The following is a 19681-nucleotide window of genomic DNA, read 5'->3' as shown; positions in this document are numbered from 1 at the left end:
AGACCTGATCAACACACCCGAGGACTGAAGAGCAGAAATCATATTCCCCTAACCGTCGAGTTCTGCACGCTTGCAAACACTCACTGGAGACGTACTTGCTGAGTTTTGGTCGCCTCTGGCTTTGACTTGCTTAGTTGGGGACATTTAATATTCAACTATATTATTGATCTCCTGCATTGACACCATTATATGAGAACTGAACTGGACGATGACATCACGGTTTTCTCCAGAGGGGCTATATATATATATATATAAATAAATGAATGAACTAAACTAATAACTCTTCCAATCACTGAACTTACTTAAACTGGACTATGACACTATTTTCTTCTATAAACAAACTTTGTTGCATTATTTTCCTGTTATCTCTGTAAAGCTGCTTTGAAACACTCTGTATTGTAAAAAGTGCTGTATAAATAAAGGTGACTCGACTCGACTGAAGCTCTGCACTGCGAAATGAGTCTCATTTACATCGTATCTGCACTTGTTGTTTATGGTGAGAGTGGAAAACTGTTCCATAGCCTCTGATTGGCCACTGTTTTCTAAGGCCTCTGATTGGCCACTGTTTTCTAAGGCCTCTGATTGGCCACTGCATTCATGCGTTCAACAGAAAACGTGATTGTTTCTAATGCTCAACGCTGCAAAAATAGCTTGTGAATGGTGATTGATGCAACACGAGCAGATCTATATGTTATGCTGCAATCAACACTTTTCACATTATCATGGCTGTTTAATTGACCCCCAAATTCATAAAAAATTTCCTGCACAACTGTTCATTTTGGTGGAAATAAAGGATCGATATTATGAATGTAAAACACTGGGCGAGTCTCACAAAGAAAAGTCTAGCATTTCACCATACATATTCATATTGCCCAATTTCGCTTCGCAATGCATCTCGTTCTACAGACATTTCAATATGTTGCTGGAAGACAAAAAATGTTTGCTGAGGTGATTTGAGGAACAAGCAGGGCTTTAAATTAAAACTCACCAAGCACCAAACGTAAAGTGGTTCTGGCGAAAAAATTTTGGATTCATTAAAATGTTCGTATTTTCCAAATGTTAGTTGGTACGAAAGAAATCTCCACCTGCTCCCAGCCACGCGTGAATAGTGCGTTTAACATCCGAACGTTTTGCTCATTAATAAGGCTGCATTTTAATTCACTTTAATCGGGTACATTTTTACACAGCATTTTGAAAAAATATTATATATAGTAATTACATACGGTTTTTCTTTTTACTTTTATTATGAGAGCCAGTTTGAATAAGATTTTTTCGAAGTGAACTAATTCGTTTTTTGCAATCAAGCTTCATGTCGAACCATTTTCTTTTCACTTCTGGGTCTGTTCGATTAACAGATGAAACTCCATTAACTGCATCTGTAATACTGCCAAGCTTCCTTTTTTTTAGGACCTGATACGCCACTTTGTACGCTTGAAAATAAAATGTGACGTTTTGAATGAACTTCTGATAATAAAACTTCAATTTCTGCATCTGAGAAATTTCTCTTCTTCATTCGCTTTTGAGAAGACATGTTGAAATCCTTCGTTTGGTGTCATAATATGATGCCCATATATAGTTGTCAGTCGGATTTAATGGGCGGGATTTATGGTAATTGAGAATGAGCGTGCACGCGCGTCCCATTTACGACTGATTGGAATTCATTAACATACACACACACATTTCACTATCACATCTGACGTTTACGAAGTATTTGTGAATCAGGAGAAGAGTTTTCGGGAAGGTCTCTTTACGCGCAAATCACTCACATATTTACTCGTATATTTACGAATGTTTCATGAATGAGACCCAATGATTTCAGCCTTTAAAAAGGTTTCCAGTTCACAAAATTTGTGATTAAAAATCAAGTAAAAATGGTAGTGTGCGCAAACATCCGAAGCACGCGTCCAGAAAGCCGAGTCTCAGACCGCGTGCGAATACTAAACTGAGCTCGCTTTCACGTCTTCTTGCACTTGAGTGGACAAACTCACACAAAATTATGTAAAAAAATAGCGAGTATCCTAGTAAACGCAGCCGGTTATGTCTCAAGTGAATGTAAACAGTTGAAAAAGTAAACGCATGTACATCAGTATACTGGATCAGTGCATTCGCTCTTAAAGTGACAGCTATGGAAGGCATTTTCTGCCAAATTTAAATAAATAAATTAAATGATTAAAATTAAAACCAGATTAACGATTTCATTACAGAAAACTGTATGCAAAATATGTGACAAAATTGAGAATGAAATTAAATGATTTCATTTTCACAGCATTATCCCTGTCAAATTGAAAAATAAAATGCAATTGGTGATTTCACATTTCATTTTCACTACAGTCTCGAGGCAAGACTGCCAATATTAAAATGAAAAGCCAAACGTGAAAAAGAAAGTACAAATACAGTTTTTACAATGCTCTTTAGTAACGCTCACGCAATAATAGTGACACAATTCAAATACAAATGTAAATTTTCGTTTTCATTTTAATTCCTCTTTTATTTCAGTTTTCATTTTCGTTTTCATTTTCAAAGACAACCTGCATGTAAATTCTATGTTAATGAGTGGGTGTGGCTTATTCTAGTAACGGTGCTAGAGACACGCCTTCTGTAAAGCGAAGTCGTCGACATCCCGTGTGCATGAGTTGAATGTGTGAAACGAAATTATTTAAATGTGATTATATAGTAATCGAGACGACGAGATATGGCGAAATCTGTTAGTGAGCTTTTGCGGGAAGCTGCCGCAGCATTAGAACGTGGAAACAACCAGCCTGACCATGTTAGTTATGATGTTAGACTCAGACTAGACCATAATCGACGATGAGGTTCATTCATGTATTAGGCTGTTTTGGAAATTCAACTATTTGGGTGTACAAAGGTCTTAGTAACACAATTTCTACAACAATTATAGCCAGACATTAATACCCACTGGCTTTAACCGAGAACCTCGGCCAATGTTTCATATTCGCGTCGTGCCTAACAACGCCCTTCAGCCGTGACTTATTCAGATACAGCACTAGCCTGTGTCTGTCCGCTGTTTAACTGTTATGTGTCTTTTGGTTATTTTAAGTTTGTGTACAAAAAGAATCACAATGCTGATTTTCATTTCCAGTAACAACTTCTGGATGAGATCGAGAAAGCGAGTGTACCTGCATTTACAGTAGGCTAGATATTTCCTTCAGGTCAGTCCTATATTCATAATAAAAAATCCGTTTGAATGTCCGGTGTGATATCTTGTACTTTTAACAGTTAATAGGGGTTGTCCGTGCCTATAGTCATGTCAGTTGCGTCTTTCTTCTTCGTGATCACAAGTTTGAGTCATTTCAAAAGTCTTCTCTACTGACTGACTCACTCATTAAGACAGTCTTTGTCTCCATCTAATGGAGAAATAATGTAACTTCTGTTGCTTTATGGTCAGGGACTTTTTTTTTTCTCCAGCCGAAGGAATTGGCTTTTAGTGATTCATTTTACTTCATGAAAGTTGCATAGATACATATGTTTCGGGATTAATATTTGTATTGCGTGGTAACCGTTTTATAAAAGCAATAAGGTAGGCTACTCTAGGCTAGTGCTGTATCTGAGTAAGTCACGGCTGAAGGGCGTTGTTAGGCACGACGCGAATATGAAACATTGGCCGAGGTTCTCGGTTAAAGCCAGTGGGTATTAATGTCTGGCTATAATTGTTGTAGAAATTGTGTTACTAAGACTTCTGTACACCCAAATAGTTGAATTTCCAAAACAGCCTAATACATGAATGAACCTCATCGTCGATTATGGTCTAGTCTGAGTCTAACATCATAACTAGGTTATGAATTCTAGCTTTACAGAAGGCGTGTCTCAGCGCCGTTACTAGAATAATCCATACCCACTCATTAACATAGAATTTGCATGCAGGTTGTCTTTTAAAATGAAAACGAAAATGAAAACTGTGAAATAAAAGAGGAATTCAAATGAAAACGAAAATTTACATTTGTATTTGAATTGTGTCACTATTATTGCGTGAGCGTTACTAAAGAGCATTGTAAAAACTGTATTTGTAGTTTCTTTTTCACGTTTGGCTTTTCATTTTAATATTGGCAGTCTTGCCTCGAGACTGTAGTGAAAATGAAATGTGAAATCACCAATTGCATTTTATTTTTCAATTTGACGGATAATGCTGTGAAAATGAAATCATTTAATTTCATTCTCAATTTTGTCACATTTTTTGCATACAGTTTTCTGTAATGAAATCGTTAATCTGGTTTTAATTTTCATTTTAATCATTTAATTTATTTATTTAAATTTGGCAGAAAATGCCTTCCATAGACAGCAGCCTAATATTCCTGTCATTAATGTTAAATAAACAAAGGACAAAGAAAAAAAAAAAAAAATCACTCACTGCTCTTGACAATCACTTTTGTCACTTTTTTAGGATTAATTAATGAGCAAAACGTTCGGATGTTAAACGCACTATTCACGCGTGGCTGGGAGCAGGTGTAGATTTCTTTCGTACCAACTAACATTTGGAAAATACAAACATTTTAATGAATCCGAAAATTTACGCCAGAACCACTTTACACACGATTTACACAAAAAATCGTTCTGCTCGTGTTTCATGAATGAGACCCATTGAGCGTAACAGTGACGTTTCATTAGCGCTTCTCCAACGCTGAGTCAGTGGATCAACAGATCAAATGTGGACGCTAGTGCTGGGTTTACCGTATTGATTTGTCGTAATTTGACCATTATATCAATAAAAAGTTGTTCTAAAAACAGTCTAATGTGGCATTTAAATGTTTGATCTCATTCTTGATTAAATTTGATCAATTAATGTATTATTATAGTTTATTTCTACCTTTCGATTAAGTGAAAAATCTGGGTTTCTCGGTGGCTAATCAAATGCAAGTAAATGAGTGATCATGTGACTCTCCAGGACCGTCCAAAGAGTTGCTCCTTATAAACGCTCTCTCTTCAAGCATTATTATCACCGAAGACCAAAGGCAATGAAATCAATCAAAAGCAATGCCAGCGTGTGTGTGAAATCATGGCACCCCATTCAGACGCGTCGTGTACACACACACACACACATGCGAGATTAAAGACGTAACACTCAAAGCGCTCGCCTCCAAAAGGACGTCTAATTTCCGCTTCAAAAAAAGCACTTCGATTTTTAAAGGAAAGAATACATTAGACGGCGCGTCAGTGTTGGGTCGTCGTGTCCCTGCGTTCCCGCTCAAACAAACGCAGGATAAAAGGAAAGATCCACATGCTAATAGACTTTGTTCATATAGAATCAAACATGTCATTGTAGTGAAATTAATTTGTGCTTGTGTGGTGAAAGGGCATTGTGTTAAAGATGAACGCTTCTTCACACGGCCTGTTTGCCAATGGACGCCAGCCATGAAGATGTTTTTGCAAAAAAACAGGCAGTAATGTTACCAACATTTCAGATACTTGTGAAGATTCACAGTTGTGACCCTGGACCACAAAACCAGTCACATGGGTCAATTTTCTGAAATTGAGATTTATACATCATCTGAAAGCTGAATAAATAAGCTTTAAATAAATATTTTGAATAAATAATAATTTTTAGGATAGGACAATATTTGGTCGAGATACAACTATTGTAAATCTGGAATCTGAGGGTGCAAAAAAATCGAAACATTGAGAAAATCTCCTTTAAAGTTGTTCATTTATGTTCATGATTGTGCTGCATTCACTCACAAAAATAAATGTTTTATATATTTACGGTAGAAAATTTACAAAATATCTTCATGGAACATGATCTTTACTTAATATCCTAATGATTTTTGGCATAAAAGAAAAATCCATAATTTTTTACCCATACAATGTATTGTTGGCTATTGCCTCAAATATACCCGTGCGACATGTGACTGGTTTTGTGGTCCAGGGTCACAATTCGCTATTCCAATGTCAAGACCACAGCTAAAACTAACTAATATAACAAAGATACAAATGAAATAACCAGTGCTTTTCATGTTTTTCAGATAGGTCTGACATTTGAAATTTAATAAAGTAAGCAAATGTAAAATAACACTACATAATATCCACTGCATAAATTAAACATACTTATTAATAAGGCTGCATTTTAATTCACCTTAATCGGGTACATTTTTACACAGCATTTTGAAAAAATATTTTATATAGTAATTACATACGGTTTTTCTTTTTACTTTTATTATGAGAGCCAGTTTGAATATGATTTTTTCGAAGTGAACTAATTCGTTTTTTGCAATCAAGCTTCATGTCGAACCATTTTCTTTTCACTTCTGGGTCTGTTCGATTAACAGATGAAACTCCATTAACTGCATCTGTAATACTGCCAAGCTTCCTTTTTTTTAGGACCTGATACGCCACTTTGTACGCTTGAAAATAAAATGTGACGTTTTGAATGAACTTCTGATAATAAAACTTCAATTTCTGCATCTGAGAAATTTCTCTTTTTCCTTCGCTTTTGAGAAGACATGTTGAAATCCTTCGTTTGGTGTCATAATATGATGCCCATATATAGTTGTCAGTCGGATTTAATGGGCGGGATTTATGGTAATTGAGAATGAGCGTGCACGCGCGTCCCATTTACGACTGATTGGAATTCATTAACATACACACACACACACACACACACACACACACACACTTCACTATCACATCTGACGTTTACGAAGTATTTGTGAATCAGGAGAAGAGTTTTCGGGAAGGTCTCTTTACGCGCAAATCACTCACATATTTACTCGTATATTTACGAATGTTTCATGAATGAGACCCAATGATTTCAGCCTTTAAAAAGGTTTCCAGTTCACAAAATTTCAGCGGATGTCGTTCTTCCCACCATTTTGCATGAAGACATCATGAAGACGAGAGGCTTCACAGGAACACGTCACTTTAACCTCTTAATAAACCAGTGTGGATGAGCTGAAGATTGTGGAAAATATTCAAAATAAATATGAAACATTTCGAGAATGTTTCGATCCCTGAACTAAGGTGTGTGTGTGTGTGTGTGTCGTCTGCACTTCAGATTACTGTAACTGAGAACAAACTCCACTTCCTGAGTGAGTGAAAGTGAGATGAGCAAAATTTCCACAGTGGTCTTTAAAGGCTGTGTCTATTCCTGTTGTCTTGAGGGTAAATGTGCGTGGGCTTATTGGAATCGAGGTCAGTCTGATTTCGACGGCTCTTCGAGCTTACGAGACGTGATGCTGGAGCTGCGAGACCTTCAGCGGGTTCAGATCCACAATCTGGAAATGATCTGAGATCTGAGATCTGGGAGATGGGAAAATGAGTGCCACTTAGTTGGAGGTTTGAGGAGCTTCAAAGGGAACGCAGACATAACAACAGAGGCACGTTTAAACACACTCAACCCCCATCAAGCGTGTGCGTGCGTGCGTGCGTGCGTGCGTGCGTGCGTGCGTGTGTGTGTGGAACAGAGGAAGATCTCCTGACCTCATACCTGCTCATGATCATCATTATTAGCCACACCAGCAGAGATGTTCGCTCTCAGAGTTTCAACTCGTCACCAGAACTTATAATTCACAAGTGGCCCAAAAAAGTGCAAAGAATTTCATCAATTCATCTCACAGTCTCAATGTAGATATAACACAAACATGTTTACTTATCGATCTAAATGAGGATATTCACTCTTACAAACACACTCTCTCACACACACACACACACTCTCTCTCTCTCACTCACACAAACACACACACTCACACACACACTCTCTTACACTCCCTCTCACACACACACACACACACACAAACTCTCTCACACACACACACAAAAACTCTCTCTCTCACACACACAGACACATACACACACACACAAACTCTCTCACACACACACACACAAAACTCTCTCTCTCACACACACACACACACACACACACACACTCTCTCTCTCTCTCACACACACACACACACAGACACACACACACACTCTCTCTCACACACACACACACAAAAACTCTCTCTCACACACACACACACACACACACACACACACACACACACCAAAATTCAATGTATTAGGAGTTGTACATAAACACAACTGTCTCATAATTTACAGGCAACAACAGTTTGGTTATTCTGTCTGTGAAATCATCTTCATATAATACAAATGATGATATTCAATTACGCGCTCTTCAAAATACTTCAATAAATCTTGGCTAGCTAAATATTAACTCCTCAAACCAGATGACTGATAAAGAGCCAGCAAACAAAGACGAGCTCATTCATCACAGCATCATCATGAGCAATAACTCATAACTCATAACCGGCCTGTTTACAGTACGAGCAACAACTTCACACAGACCCGCAAGTGTCACAATCCCATCAAACACACACACACACAGGAAACAGCACAATGAGTGTTTGTCCTGCGGTCTGGAGGAATTACACACTCTGAGTGGCGCATTATTGCAATAATAAATCAGAAACACTTTTAAAACAAGGGACAGACATTTTAAAAGAGAAGCCAAATAAAAACGGCTGTAAATAAAGATGAAAAACTCCTGAAACCTGTGATTTCAAAAGCACTCAATGAAGTCAAGACGCAAATATTCAAAATGAAACTTCATGAAGCGGCGCCAGAGGGAAACACCTCGCCAGTGCAAAAAAACCCATCTCTGCACTCAATATTACTTGGAAATGCAGAAAAAAAAAATTAATTTGCTACGCACAGACTACTTTGCGCATGCAAATGTATGTGAGAAAAATGATGATTGAAATCGTCTTCAGGGTATTTCTCCTGGTTTTTCAGCAGGGCTTATATTTGCATTAGGCTGAAAGTAAAGCAGAACCTGTTGATCTGCGGAAAGATCCAGCAATAAAGCTTCAAAACTACATCATATCACGGCTCGACATTAAGCCTCGTCATGTGCAGGAAAATCGGTCACTTGTCAGAATAAAACAAAATGTTGTGTTGTAAATATAATTTATTCTGAAGCAATATTTTCATCAGTGTTCAGTCAGTTTTGACATATTTAAATCTGCATTTGAACCTTTATAAAGGGTATTTTCCCTAATATATGCTTCATCTTTCATTTTAAATTCTTAAATTTGATCAATACAATTAAATTAGAATAATAAGACACTACAGGGCTGTTACCAATCAAATTAAATGATTTACATTGAAAAATGACATCTGCATTAACTAGTTATGAGACTGTTTTAAATATTTTTTGAATATACAAATAAGAAATATTGGAAAGAATGATACTTTTGAACATGAAAGTAAACCCCCAGTAGGTGGCGGCAGGTGACCGTCTTAATTGAGAGTCACTGAATCACTTATTCAAATGATTCGTTCAAATGGCTGATTCATTCAGGAATGAGGCAGTTGTTTATGAATGAGTCATTGAATCTTTGACTCAAACGATTCGTTCAAACGGCTGATTGGTTCAAGAATGAGGCAGTTGTTTATGAATGAGTCATTGAATCTTTGACTCAAATGATTTGTTCAAACGGCTGATTTGTTCAAGAATGAGGCAGTTGTTTATGAATGAGTCATTGAATCTTTGACTCAAACGATTTGTTCAAACGGCTGATTGGTTCAAGAATGAGGCAGTTGTTTATGAATGAGTCATTGAATCTTTGACTCAAACGATACGTTCAAACGGCTGATTCGTTCAAGAATGAGGCAGTTGTTTATGAATGAGTCATTGAATCTTTGACTCAAACGATCCATTCAAACAGCTGATTCGTTAAGGAATGAGGCAGTTGTTTATGAATGAGTCATTGAATCTTTGACTCAAAGATTCGTTCAAACAGCTGGTTCGTTAAGGAATGAGGCAGTTGTTTATGAAGGAGTCATTGAATCTTTGACTCGAAACGATTCGTTCAAAACGTTGAATCATTCAGTAATGAAACACGGTTGAGTGTTGCTGTGAGATGCGCTATGGTTCTGCTGTGGTCTTTGTTTGGAACTATTTTCGCAGCTGAAACAGAACAAAATCAGTCAATATTGCGTCTAAAATGTAAGTGACTTCATACTTACACTAAATGAATGCAGAATCATTCTCGTGTTTTGGTGATTCCCTAGTTATTTTGTGTTATTGACGTTTTAATCAGGCTACTTGTCTAATGTTGTCTTGTCTAATGTTATGTAACAGTGTTGTGTTAAAAAAAAAAAAAAAAAAAAAAAAACTACATTATAACTCTTGATGAGTTGATTTCTCTGTTTTCTTCCACTGGCTCCGACTCGCGATCGGGAATCATAAAATCATCCATGTTTTCACAGCCCAGAATGCTTGAATCACGTCATAATTACGGTTCCCAGAGGAGCTTGAGACCCGTGGCTGTTTGAGACGTATCACTCACACACACACACACACACACACACACCTTTCCTTCACAGCTCTACCGTGATGATAATTACAGCATCACAACACACACAGATGAAAGAGACGGGAGACTCTGTGAGTCCAGGCAAGGCAGACGGGAACTGTTGGTGGTAATGCCTCTGGGAGAAGTGTGTGTGTGTGTGTGTGTGTGTGTGTGTGTGTGTGTGTGTGTGCTAGCTAAGGAAGTGTCATTGCAGGGCTCTTTACTAATGGCTACAACTTCAAAGGCTTGAGCCAGAACAAGGACGCGGGGGAAGAGAGACTGACGCTTCCTAAAACACCCCGAAACACGGGAGAAACTCACAGATGATACGGATATTCCGCTTCATCCATACGTTCAGAGGATCGTAACTGCTAAAGTTAACACAAAAAACCTTCCTCATTCCAGTTCTTGGGAAAAAGATGTGCTTAATTATACTGAATGTGTACTTGTGTCCTTTAAATCTAAATATAAGTTTCGTGTGTCGGTCAAAAATGACCTTTTTGACCTTTTGCAAAAATGAATCCTAGGGGATTTTATGGTACTAAATTATATGTATGCAGTCTTTATAATCCATTTATTCACTTTTTGAGCATAGACCTGAAAATGTCATTTCCAAGTTAAACTGTGGTAAATCTTGAATGCTTTAGAGCGACAGACGTTTGATCGCTTGACAAAGTTTGATCTCTTTTCAGAGACGACACTAGCCAGATTATTGCTGAAGTGAAAGTTTAAAACGGGGTTAAAAGGCTTAAAGAAAGTACACTGTGTTTCTTATGTTCACTATGTAATAATGTCAAGTTTTTAAGGTGCATTTTTAATCATGTTCTAATCTTTTTGTCTTTAAAGTGCACTTATTTTGATGTGTTGACTAGCGTCTAGTGCACTGTAAAGAACTTGATTTTAACATGTTCAAGGTGCAATTTAGTTACATTTAAGTACATTTTGTTTTACTATAAATGCTAAAAGTGGTCAAAAGGCACCTTAAAGTTCAACTAAATGCATTTAATACAAATATAAACTATAATACACATGCAGTGTATTACTTTCACTTCAATATGAATGATATATTCTCTTAAAATATTAGCATGCTGAATTGTTCTTCTTGTTCACGAGGGCCCGATCGATGATCTTACGAGTGCTTCAGAAAGCTAATGGAGATCTGAATAATTCAGGCCTTCGAACAGTCAGGAAGGGAACACTAACAATCTTGGGATATTTCTTCTTCCCAAATCCTGGGTTGAGCATGTTTTTCGGTTATTTTTTCAGTATTTGGGTAGTTTTTGTGTTACGCAGCTCCTGAACACTTGAATTACATTTGAATTACTTCTAAATGTTTAATTTTTTACCTCTAATATTTGTTAAACTAGCTTAAAACGTTATATGTATTAAATATGTATTAAAATGATTTAAAATATACTATACTGTAAAATATGATTGAAAATAAAGGAATTATCATGCAAGCCAGTGGATGTATCGAGTATTTTAAAAAAGTTTAGAGGATTTCATTTAATACGTAGACATTAATTCATGTATGAAGTAAAAAACAAAAAAAACAAATAAAAGCTAGTATTATAGTACAAATGAATCAACTATGCTGGGTTAAATAAAATGATAAAATGAACCCAACATGTGTTCTGTCCTATATTTACTCGGCCCCTGGGTTGAAAACAACCCAAATTGAGTTGTTTTTAACCCAGTGTGTTTTTAAGAGTGAAGTGATTCTCCATGAGAGATGATTGGAGTGTGAAAAGTAAAAAAAAGAAAAAAGTCCTTGATTCCTTTGGATTAATAATTTGATATATTCTATGATGGTAAATCAGACCGTGACTGAATGAATCAACAGCTGTTGTTTAAGACGTTAGATGTGGGCTTCCAGTCACTCGGTCTCTGATTGTCGTGGAGCAGAATCATATTTTCACGACTGAATCATGAGGAATGTGGATCTGCTGCAAATATGCAGGTACGGGAGCGAGCCGCTTTCATGTAGTAATGTATTCTGTGTGATTAATTCTCACTGGATGAGTGGTTCAGGGGTCCGGCCCCCCGCGGGGCCCATGTGGGGTCCACAGTCACACACACACACACACACACACACAAGCCCTGGCTCAACTAAACACACCTAAACACACTACTTAGCACCTTATTTCAGATCGTGGAAAAAAAACTTTTTTTGTACAAAATTTATACATTAAAAAATATTTTAGATCTTGGCAAAACTAAAACTTTTTACCCAATAAATTATTTTAGAAAAAATATTTTACACTTTTATCTTACATACATATACATACACACACACACACACACACACACATATACACGCATATACATACATATATGTATATAACACATTTTTTACCCAATACAAAATATCCCTGAAAAAAAATTAAAATAAATTCAGAGCTTGTCAAAATGCTCTCGGAGCGTTATATATTTTTACAAATATATATATTTGTAAAAAGTAAAAAAAAAAGAAAAGAAAAGAAATTTAGAAAAAATATATATATATATTTTTATTTTATTTTTATATTCTACATTTTTTTAACACTTTTTAGAATGTGGTTTCCTCGTACATGCAGGGTTTTCTTTCTTCATGAACACAAAATGAGACGTTTAGCAGAACACACAACCTGCTCTTTTACATTTAATGATTTACACTGTCGAAAAAAAACACACAAAAACTCACAGATTTCGACACTCAACCCTGGATTTGACTGGATTAAGATGTGAGATTATTTTTGGCAACACGCAGGAGCCGATGTCGAGTCTGAGGCGCGCGAGGAAGTTCCTGTGACACCGATCGAACGCTCTCAGATGTGGCTTCAGATCTCACACACACACTCAAGCGGAGTGTGTGGACTCATGTTCTCAGTGCTTCACATGTTTGCTGATCAAACTCCTGATGGAAGAGAAAAGCTCATGCTGTGCGATTTATGCAGAAGAGAGAGAGAGAGTTATGATATTACACACATAAACTGACATGATGCCAGTGTCACACACTCACTGCAGACAAGATCCTCAGAGGTGATGTCACAGCTCTTCCAAGTGTGTGTGTGTGTGTGAGAGAGAGAGTGTGTGTGAGATCATCTATCATATTGGGGGGGGAGTGTGTGTGTGTGTGTGTGTGTGTGTGTGTGTGTGTGTGTGTGTGTGTGTGTGTGTGTGTGTGTGTGTGTGATCTGTATGCATGTATAGACATCTCTAAATCCTGATCAGGTGGGAAGAGGAAAACAAGTTTCATCTATGACATCACTTCCTGCTAAAGAATGAGATAATACATCCTGAGCCGGTTATTATCTGTGAGTGTCTCAGACATCAGATCTGACGTCAAACACCCACCCACACACACACACACATGCGCGCGCGCGCGAAGATGCAGAGAAAACAGGTCAGAGCGAGAACAGGAGCAAACCTGACCTCATCTGAACTCATGAGCTGGCCGGAGCGTTGCTAGGGTGTTGCTAGGGTGCTATAACAAATACATATATTACAATAAATCCTACTTTTGGGGATATGTAGGGCCCTATGGTTTCCATGGTGACGGATCATAATAAACTTAATTATTATTCAAACTTTTTACCACGATTTTTCTTCCATGTTTTAATTGTAACAGAGAAGATCTGTTGGGCGGCACTTTGCTTGACAAAAGAGATTGTTCAATTTCATATGAATTAAATGAATGTTTTATGCCTTCATTTGATTGCCAGTAAAAATTTAAACACACACACACACACACACACACACACACACACAAAGTGTGAATTCAATAATTGAACATCCTTTTTGATTATTAAAATGTTGTAAACCATTAAAATTGAATCCAGGAAACTTAAAACATAAAACACAGAATCTGAGATTTATTTTTATTTTTTTCATAAACTTTTAATAAATTGTTGTTAAATTGTATAAATTTCATGGTTTCAATTATTTAGACGTGCTTTTTGATTACTAAAATTTAATTTAACTATTTAAATTAACTATTGCAGTGTAACGATGAATGCACTCATATTTTGTTTGCCCCTATAATAAATAATTTTATCCCCTAAAACCAAAATGACATATTTAAATGTTTTTTCCTTTAATAAAAATTCTTCATGTCTTAAAATATCTTGAATGTAACTCGACACCCTTGCCTCATTTAGTATACGTAGTTCTATGAATATGCAAATGAGCCCCGCCTCCAGTCACTCACTCAGCTCAGAGATCCACTGGTTGACGATCACACGTTGATCTGATTGGTTACAAGGTAGTTTGTGACGTCAGAAACACCAGCGATTTCAAAGCGTGTTTTTGAGACTGTCTTTGGTTCACTGCAGTTTTAAGGAGAAAATACTCAGCAATGCTGTCGACTTATGAATTTACACATGGTTTGTCTTAAAGCATATTAAAAACACCACATAGACACATAAACAACATTAAAAGCTGGATTTACACCACATGCATGTAAAGCAACAAGCGGATTAATTCAACAGGCTGATTTCTGTTCTTGTAAACAAATCAGTCCCTCCAGTTATTCATGATTTGCAAAATCAACAAAATGTCTCAATTTGAGAACTTTATACTTATATTAGGCAATTTCTTATTGCTGTGGTTTGCTTAGATTTTGGTCATATTTCCCACCCTAAGAGATCATTTTATTAAAGCTTACCTTTTTTAGTAAGATACCAAAATAAACAAGATTTGTGCATTTTGTTTGTTCTATTGTCATGAATGACTATTGTGCATCTAACATAAAACATAATATGGTAAAAATGTGAAAAAAAAAAAAATCTGGAAATTACCACCACAAAATCAGTCATTTTGATTGCGAAAAATCACAAAAATACCGCAAAATCCTGGAGGGACTGAGTAATATGAGATATCTCTATCCTGAAGCAGCCGATGTGACGTGTGTTTGATTAAAGGATCTCTCTGAAGATCCACTACAACACCTTCACACATTATTCCTCTCTTCAGCGCGCCTCAATTAAAGCCTCGTGCGTCTATTAGCCTGATCCTCCGCGCTTTAATCTCTCTTCATGTTTTATCGACTGGAGTATTGATTTGATGTTCAGGCTTTCATCTCCCACGGCCCAGAATGCAACAGAGGGCTTGTGTTACGCTGTTGCTTTAACCCTTTCATGTTGAGGAAGACTCATGATTCAAGCCTTCATCTACTGTATATATGGCTATAACAGACTTCTGAACCAACTATACATTCACATTTATCCACAAAGCAGACGCTTTTATCCACTGGCGGACAGGAGAAGTTTCAGCCGTCGCTCAGATCATACGAGTTCAACTCAACAAGTAGATCGGTCACTTATTCCTACACGGCTCTGTGGAATGCTTGATTCTGATTGGTCACTCGCTCCATCCAGCGGTATATTATTCCCAGATAACAACCTCTGAGAACAGAAACACAGGCTCATCCGGGTCACTGAAGTCAGCAGCGCTATACACTCGCTAGGAACGTTTTTTTGCATTTGGTGAGCTAATAAAATATTAAAACTCAGTCAACTCAATATTTTGTGTACAGTTATTTAATTATGTCATCCAGTATCATGGACTCGCTCTCTCTCGTTTCATACAAACGCAGATGCTGCCATTTTGCGACTATTGTTTTATACACTGTTGGATTATAAGATACAAACAGGTTCGGTTTTAAAACAGTTTAATCTGAAATCAATATCTCTAATCCCCATAATTATTTATGTGTTGAAATGCAGTGTAATAAGTGTATGACTGTATACCGTATCTCTTAAATGTCCGTCTAGTTTGAACTCGCGCTGAAACTGCAGAAGCTTTGCGTTTAAAGACCTAATCAAATATTTAGACTCAGATCAATATTTCGTGTCTAATTATTTTCTTATGTGGCAAAAATCCATGTAATAAGTGTGATAATGTAGATCCAGCCGGTTGTTATCTCAGAATAAACCCCTTCAGGCTGATGAAGACCTGATCCTGATCACCCCGTCAGGGTTTATTCTGAGATAACAACGGGCTGGATGTACATTATCCCTTACATAAAGGTGCAGTGTGTTATTTTTAGCGGCATCTAGTGGTGAGGTTGTGAATTGCACCCAACAGAAGTTACGGTGGCCGACAGGAAGTGATGTCGTCGTCTGAGAAAGCAGTTGAGCAATGAGGTTTCTTTACAAAGATAAAATAAGAAATTATGTTTACTTAATTATTCAGTAAAACAATGTTATTGTGAATATTATTGTTACCTGTTCATCATTGTGTCAGTGTTTTATTCACTGACTTTAGCTGAAGCTTCTCTGCACGAAGAACAACATAGTGACGAAACGCGTTTGTCCGCTCAGGGCCACTGTAGAAACGTGTCGATGTAAGCGGACCCGCGGTGTGTGTAGAGAGACATGCTCATTCTAAGCTAATAAAAACACAACGGTTCATTATGTAAGCTCTTTATACACCACTGAAATATATAGTTATGTGTATGATATTGCATTTCTGTCAACAGATCCTCCTAAATATTACACACTGCACCTTTAACAGCCAGTTCTGCTCTTCAAACCTCAAATATTTCTGCTCCGTTTGAGCTGTTTTCCCCTCCATATTCTCTCTATATCAGACTATATGAGCCGTAAAAGCCCGATACTCCTCATGGATCAGTTGATGCCTGTGAAGAAGCTTTATTTTCAGGAGTGTTTGTGTGATTCAACTGGCCAAATATTCTGAAGGGTTCAACTAAAGCATCACAACATTCACACTACTGATGTCAAAATATTTCAGTAGACTGTACTAATATCTGTGAAATTACACAGATCTCAATACCACTTTTAATAGCAAAAACTATTTCATAAACAAAATATAATTATTATTAGCATACATAATTAGTTTAGAGAGCAATATATTTTATAACATATTTTTAAACATCAGCATGTAGCTTTCAAAGATTTTTCAATTAAGTAAATAACGCTTTAAAAAGAGTGAAAAGTCAGTAATAAAATGAAGAACAGAAACATTAATGTCCCTCTGTGGTGTAAATCCAGCTTTTAATGTTGTTTATGTGTCTATGTGGTGTTTTTAATGTGCTTTAAGACAAACCATGTGTAAATTCATAAGTCGACACCATTGCTGAGTATTTCCTCCTTAAAACTGCAGTGAACCAAAGACAGTCTCAAAAACACGCTTTGAAATCGCTGGTGTTTCTGACGTCACAAACTACCTTGTAACCAATCAGATCAACGTGTGATCGTCAACCAGTGGATCTCTGAGCTGAGTGAGTGAGTGGAGGTGGGGCTCATTTGCATATTCATAGAACCGCGCATACTAAATGAGGCAAGGGTGTCGAGTTACATTCAAGATATTTTAAGACATGAAGAATTATTTGAATCAGATCAGATGAATCAGATCAGATGAATCAGTTCAGATGAATCAGATCAGATGAATCAGATCAGAGAAATCAGGGGTGCGTTTCCCGAAAGCATCGTTAGCCAACTATGGTCACAAGTTCCCTCGTTACCAATAGAGTTCAATGGACATTGCGATGAACTTGCGACCATAGTTGGCCAACGATGCTTTCGGGAAACGCACCCCAGATCAGAGAAATCAGATCAGATGAATCAGTTCAGATGAATCAGATCAGAGGAATCAGATGAATCAGATCAGAGGAATCAGATCAGAGGAATCAGATCAGAGGAATCAGATCAGAGGAAAGCGTGGATCCGAGCCTCTGCTGTCATTCCTCCCGCTACAAACACTGCATCCCATTTGTCCTGTGGTCGGAGCATTGTCTGATGAGGATTTGTACTGTAAATATGTGGTTTTCTGTGCAAGAAACCGGACCGGCTCTGGATATTCCTTCCCTCTGCGTTCCATAATTCCCGCTGACTTCCCCGAGCCAGGACACTAATGGAGAGCAGCTCCTGCAGGGAAAGCTCTGTCAGTGACACATGAGCGCGGTGAGGAAGACCAGCGCTCCATTACAGCAGAAACATGGGAAAGAGTCGCATAAAGAACTGCGGATATGACTTTTCCTGCTGGGACTCCCTGTGGGGCGACATGATCCACTGCGCACCTCTTCATCCTCATCCTCATCTTCATCATCCTCATCCTCATAATCATCTTCCTTATCTTCATCCTCATCATCAAACTCACATCATCATCATCATCATCATCATCCTCATCTTCCTCATCTTCATCCTCATCATATCCAGACAGGCCGCTGGTCTCTACACTGCAAAAAATGCTTTTCTTACTCAGTATTTTTGTCTTGTTTCCAGTCCAAATAACTAAAAGCTCTTAAATCAAGATGCATTTGCTAAAGTAATAAAATGCCATAAGATATTATGTTTTGTTTTCTGGGGAAATAAATCAAAATTGAGTTGTTGCTTAAAAAAAACTAAATTATCTGCCGATGGGGTCAGAAAAATAATCTTAATTCAAACGGAAAAGATAGTTTTTCATTACCCCATTGGCAGATCATTTTGCTTGTTTTCAGCAAAAACTCATTTCATTTTAATTTTTTCCCCCAGAAAACAAGATCATATCTTACGGCATTTTATTAATCTAGTAAATGCCTCTTGATTTAAGAATTTTTAGATATTTGGACTGGAAACAAGATTAAAAATACTAAGTAAGGAAATCATTTTTTGCAGTGTATGACTCTAGTGCAGATCACAGTTGTTTGGCATTACATTATTTTAGCAGGTTTATTCATAAGCTTTCTTTAATATTACTTCATACAAGCATATTGGTGCGGCAACATCATTACACAAGAACATTCAGTAATTAACCTAATTCAAGTGTATTCACACATGCACACGGATATAATTAAAAGCTAATTGAATTTTAAACACAAATTATTTATAATTTAAAAATAAAATGTGCCCAATACTGATTTTATTATATTATTTTCTCATGCTTTCACTAATAAAGAAATATGCCTGTTTAAGTGTGTGTTCAACCTTGTTATGCGGCGACATTTCCCTAATAAAAAATTAAGGTTTGATCTTTCTGACATCATAGTTAAATAATCAAACCACATGATTCAAGGCATTATAAACATATTTGAATGCATTAATTATGCCTTGTAATGCACTGTATGATCTCATGAATAATTGCAACCACAGATATAATACATTAAAATACTTTTATTTAAATTAATCTATTAATCTATTAATTAAACACACCTTTAGAAAGTATAATGCATTAAACCACATCAACACAATGTGTCTAACACAATTCAGACACCAGATATAATGTTTTATATTGTTTCACTGTGTGCAGGACACTGTAGTTCATTAATGTAAGTGAGGAGAGCAGAATACAGTAAACTGTGACATATTATACCCAAAAATTCTTCATACAGTGACTACCAGTAAAATCTATAAAAATGTATTATTTTATATATACAGTGCAATGCATAAGTG

The 19681-nt window shown here is 36.8% G+C and overlaps 1 protein-coding gene across 4 annotated transcripts in view; it reads right to left on the bottom strand.

The window, feature by feature from the left end:
• Positions 1-19681, bottom strand: part of tcf7 (transcription factor 7) — a 71082-nt gene that overhangs the window by 33387 nt on the left and 18014 nt on the right. The window lies entirely within an intron of this gene.

Source organism: Abramis brama, assembly GCF_963993115.1.
Source record: "Abramis brama genome assembly, chromosome: 15".
Lineage (NCBI taxonomy): Eukaryota > Metazoa > Chordata > Actinopteri > Cypriniformes > Leuciscidae > Abramis > Abramis brama.
Note: the sequence above shows the minus strand (reverse complement) of the source record. Positions and strands in the feature narration are given on the sequence as shown.